Consider the following 5,379-nt stretch of genomic DNA (forward strand, 5'->3'; position numbering starts at 1 on the left):
GCACATACTTCCAGTAAAGGCAAGGCTTTTTTATTAGCGACCAAAAGTTGCCTACTTTATCGTGGATGTTCTCTACTAAATCCTTTCAGCAAAAATATGGCAATATCGCGAAATGATCAATTATGACACATAAAATGCACCTGCTATTCCCGTTTGAATTAGAAAATCTAATTTCAGTAGGCTTCTAAAGTTAAAGTACCAATGATTGTCACACACACACTAGGTGTGGCAAAATTATTCTCTTCATTTGACCAATCATCCTTGATCACCCCCTGGGAGCTGAGGGGAGCAGTGGGCAGCAGCGGTGCCGCACCTGGGAATCATTTTTTGGTGATTTAACCCCCAATTCCAACCCTTAATGCTGAGTCTTTGGTATGACTTGGCCGGGATTTGAACTCACGACCTACTCATCTCAGGACGGACACTCTAACCACTAAGTCACTGAGTAGGTTATATGTTGTCCTGTAGTTACTTTTTAAGTTGTGTGCATGTATGTAGCGACATTTTATTATTTTCATTTGTTTTTTTCCACACATTTTTTCCATTGCATTTTATTAATGTTATTATCCAATTAAAAGTATGAATGAATCAAAATGTGGACTCTGGTAGATGAGCAGCATTGTTACATCATGGATGTTAACTACTGCAAAACATCAACAAAGAAGAAAAAGGCTGAAGTTAGCAACACATCACTGAACTTTAGAGCCATCGTGAGTGGAGTTGCTTGTTTTTATTGTTGCATTTGTACTTATTTCACCTCACATCTTCACTTTTAATCCTAAAGTCTTCTTCAAATACATTGTTGTAGGCTTCTAATATTGATGTTTACTATGTGTGTGTAGTCTGTGGAAAGTGTTGTTGTCCCTTGTGGATCCATTTGTTCACTTGAACGGATACATCATCATCGTTATCATTATCAAAATACAGATTTAAGTACTGTATTAGAGTGCCTCTTGTAGTACTCCAACTCGCCACACTGAGAAGTGGGGGCAATCCTGAGCTAGCAGATGCATGTTGCTATCATGTTTTATCAGCGAGGAAGACAGCATTTGTGTTTACTTTTTTGTCGGATCCAGGTTGTATTGCTCTGCTGAATAAATGAATCACTATGGCTGCCAATATGGAGGATTTTATATACACACACACATATATATATATATATATATATATATATATATATATATATATATATATATATATATATATATATATATATATATAAAATCCTACATATATATATATGTTTAAAGGCCTACTGAAATGAGATTTTCTTATTTAAACGATGTGTCATACTTGATCATTTCGCGATATTGCCATATTTTTGCTGAAAGGATTTAGTAGAGAACATCCACGATAAAGTTCGCAACTTTTGGTGCTGATAAAAAAGCCCTGCCTTTACCGGAAATCGCAGACGATGACGTCACATGTTGATGGCTCCTCACATCTTCACATTGATTTTAATGGGAGCCTCCAACAAAAACAACTATTCGGACAGAGAAAACAACAATTTCCCCATTAGTTTGAGCGAGGATGAAAGATTCGTGTTTGAGGATATTGATAGCTAAGGACAAGAAAAAAAATAACAAGTAAAAAAAAAAAAACGCGATTGCATTGGGACGGATTCAGATGTTTTTAAACACATTTACTTGGATAATTCTGGGAAATCCCTTATCTTTCTATTGTGTTGCTAGTGTCTTAGTGAGTTTAACAGTACCTGATAATCGGAGGTGTGTGTTCACGGGTAGAGGTGGGTAGAGGAGCCAGAAATTGTACTCAAGTAAGAGTACTGTTACTTTAGAGATTTATTACTCAAGTAAAAGTAAGGAGTAGTCACCCAAATATTTACTTGAGTAAAAGTAAAAAGTATGTTGTGAAAAAACTACTCAAGTACTGAGTAACCTGTTTATTTAATGATTACGGCAACAAATAATGCACAAAAACATAAAAATAGCAATGAGCAAATTCAGAGCCAGGAATATCTCTTAAGCAACTAAAACAATATTATATATTAAATAATAGTACATTAAAATAAAATTAAAAAATGGCACATTGAGCCACAATAACTTAACAGCACCATAGCCTCAGTAGGCATTCATTGATTTGATTGATTGATTGATTGAAACTTGTATTAGTAGATTGCACAGTACAGTACATATTCTGTACAATTGACCACTAAATGGTAACACCCCAATAAGTTTGTCAACGTTAATCAATTACTTAGTAAATGATCAAGTCGAGGTGATCTACCTCATATATACATATACATACACACACATATCATACATACACACACATCATTTATACACACACATATATATACACATACATTTATATATACAGCATATAATTTATATTTATTTATTTTGCTGTTTTTGTTGACATGTTAAAGGTGTTTTAATGAATATACATGCATGTTTAACATATAGATTCCTATCTTTCATGAAGACAAGAATATAAGTTGGTGTATTACCTGATTCTGATGACTTGCATTGATTGGAATCAGACGTCCACGTTTTCAAATGGAGGAGAAAAAAGGTCCTCCTTTCTGTCTAATACCACATGAAAGTCGTTGGTTTTTGGCATCTTATTTGTCCAGCTTCTATATTCGTTTTTATACACTTTACAAGAAATACATTGGCGGCAATCTCCTTATCTTGCTAGCTTGTTTGCGCTGGCTTTCGGAGACTCTTATTTTTTTAACGCAGGCGCGATGGAGCAGCGCTTTTATTGTGAAGACAGGAACTGTGCGATCAGTCTTTAGGCTTTTGACGGGAAGTACGGTTGAAATAAAAAGTGTCTTTTTTCCTTTAAACTTTTGATTGATTGATTGAAACTTTTATTATTAGATTGCACAGTACAGTACATATTCCGTACAGTTGACCACTAAATAGTAACACCCCAATAAGTTTTTTAACTTGTTTAGGTCGGGTTTTACGTATCACGGTCATGTGACCGCCTGGCTCTGTTTGATTGGTCCAACTTCACCAGTGACTGCATGTGATTGGTGAAACGCAGGCATGCGTAGTTCCTACTTTGAAGCTCTGTCATTAACCAAAATAAACATTAATAGATCGATAAAAAAAAGTAGCGAGTAGCGAGCTTAATGTAGATAAATGGAACGGAGTAAAAGTAGCGTTTCTTCTCTATAAATATACTCAAGTAAAAGTAAAAGTATGTTGCATAAAAACTACTCGTAGAAGTACAATTTATCCCAAAAGTTACTCAAGTAAATGTAACGGAGTAAATGTAACGCGTTACTACCCACCTCTGGTGACATTGTTGTTTGAGTAACAATATTCTTAATGTGCTTCTACATTTATAGATTAGATATTTTATATTAGTGCTATTTTCAGTCCAGCACATGCCTTAATATGCAACAATGTGTAATTTTATTAAAGAAAAAAGAAAGAACAATTTGAGTAAACAGTACGAGACTTATTTTACATGGAAAAAACATTTTGTGTGTATGTACACACACACACACGCGCACACACACACACACACACACACACACACACACACACACACACACATATATATATATACATATATGTATGTATATATATCTATATATATATATATATATATAGATATAAATAGATATCATCATGCAATTTCAGATTCATATGAAATATTGAAGTATTACATATTGTATTTGTAATTGTTAATAATCCCATAGATTATCACCTTTATATGATATACATATGTACTGGTTCACATCTGAAACATCTTCTGGACCACTTCATTTATTACTCTGTATTTGATTGTGTTGTGATTGTTTTATATGTATGTCCCCAGACCTTTATGAAGTATAAATGTGAAAGGATGGTTTTGTTTTTACAAACTTACATTTGTGGATACATCAAATAAATGCAGTATTGTGTTTTAAACATTTTTCATGTATTTTTTTTTTTTCTTTTTCAACATCCCCAAAACAACATCAATATCAGTCAAAGTTTGGAGTGTCAGACAAAAGCCAATATTGTACATCATCCCACAGAGATTTACTTTGCATACATTCTTAAAATAAACTTTTTATTTTGTTTCCCAATCACAGAACGAACAAGTGTTGTCTTCAATTGCAAAACAACATACAAAATATTATTTTAAGTGCTCAATTCCATCTTTATTTTTCTGTGATTAACTCTTTTGCCTTAGAAAGAATGGAAACTTAAGTTATGAGTATGTTTTTGTTCCAGAGAAAATAATAAGAAGAAGAAATAGTAAAGAATTAAAAAAAGATGCAGTAACTAGAATATTTTAAATAAAAGCCTATTTAAATTTTGTAATATTTCTTATTTGCAGGTCATACTTAATTAAATCTTGAAATATTGAAATATTTTTATCAGTCAATAAGTGCATCAGTGACCAAATGCCTTTTTCAAACCATTGCTGTACAAAGATGGATTTGTTTCTCATTTTAATATAAGAACAATTCCATAGTGGAGTATTGTGTGTGATGAAGTTGTGTTTGTAAATTAGTTTCCAGTACAACAACACTTGCTGGTAGGGATGGGTACTGTTCACTTCTAATTCCATGTTTTATGTGTTATATATGTCAATATATTGTGTGTTTATATTTTGCCAACATGGTAGAATCACATGATAGGCAGGTTGTATCATGTTTTTCTGTCACCTTGAGGAAATGGCATAAAGAGGAAGATGACAATATAATGTCACTTGGACAATGATGTACAGAACAGAGGAGATTTAGTTCATTTTTATTTTTGCTTTTAGGCAATTCTTTTGTATTATTATTTTTTCACAAAACCTCTCTATTATTCAGCTATGGATTTCTGGTAGCTGCTTAAAAATAATTAATACAGAAAGCTTTACTTTAATAAGTGTATTGTTTTCCATTGATAAACACAATTGGGAACTGACGTTGCCAAGAATGGAACTCACGTCTTGTAGAATAAAAGGCCAATGCGCCAACCTTTGTGCTATCAAAGTTTTGTTGACGTTACCAACAACAATCAGTAATCTGATGTTTATGAAATGGACATCAAGTTTGTTGTTTTTATTCAGTTTGTCATCCTTCTTTGATTCTAGTGGCATTTAAAAAACTGTTTTTATTCTCTCTCCATATTCCCAACTGACCACAAGACTCAAAAGCCAACATTTTCGATGGAACTTGGGCGGTTTATAACTTGTCGAATTTCCCGGCAAATCTGTACTGCTTCCCGAAGCGGTCACGGGGCTTCTTACGTCATCATTTCTGGCTCCTCCCCTGAATGAAATAGGCCTCCATACACGCCTGGTGGAAACACCCCCTCCATTAGTCCACACACGCCTCCAAGCCTCCGCACCATCGGAAGCGGACCAAGGATCGCTGGCTGACACCGATATATCAATTTAATAGCATGACCCATAGATAGA

The sequence above is a fragment of the Nerophis ophidion genome, unplaced genomic scaffold (assembly GCF_033978795.1).
Source record: "Nerophis ophidion isolate RoL-2023_Sa unplaced genomic scaffold, RoL_Noph_v1.0 HiC_scaffold_76, whole genome shotgun sequence".
NCBI classification, from domain to species: Eukaryota; Metazoa; Chordata; class Actinopteri; order Syngnathiformes; family Syngnathidae; genus Nerophis; species Nerophis ophidion.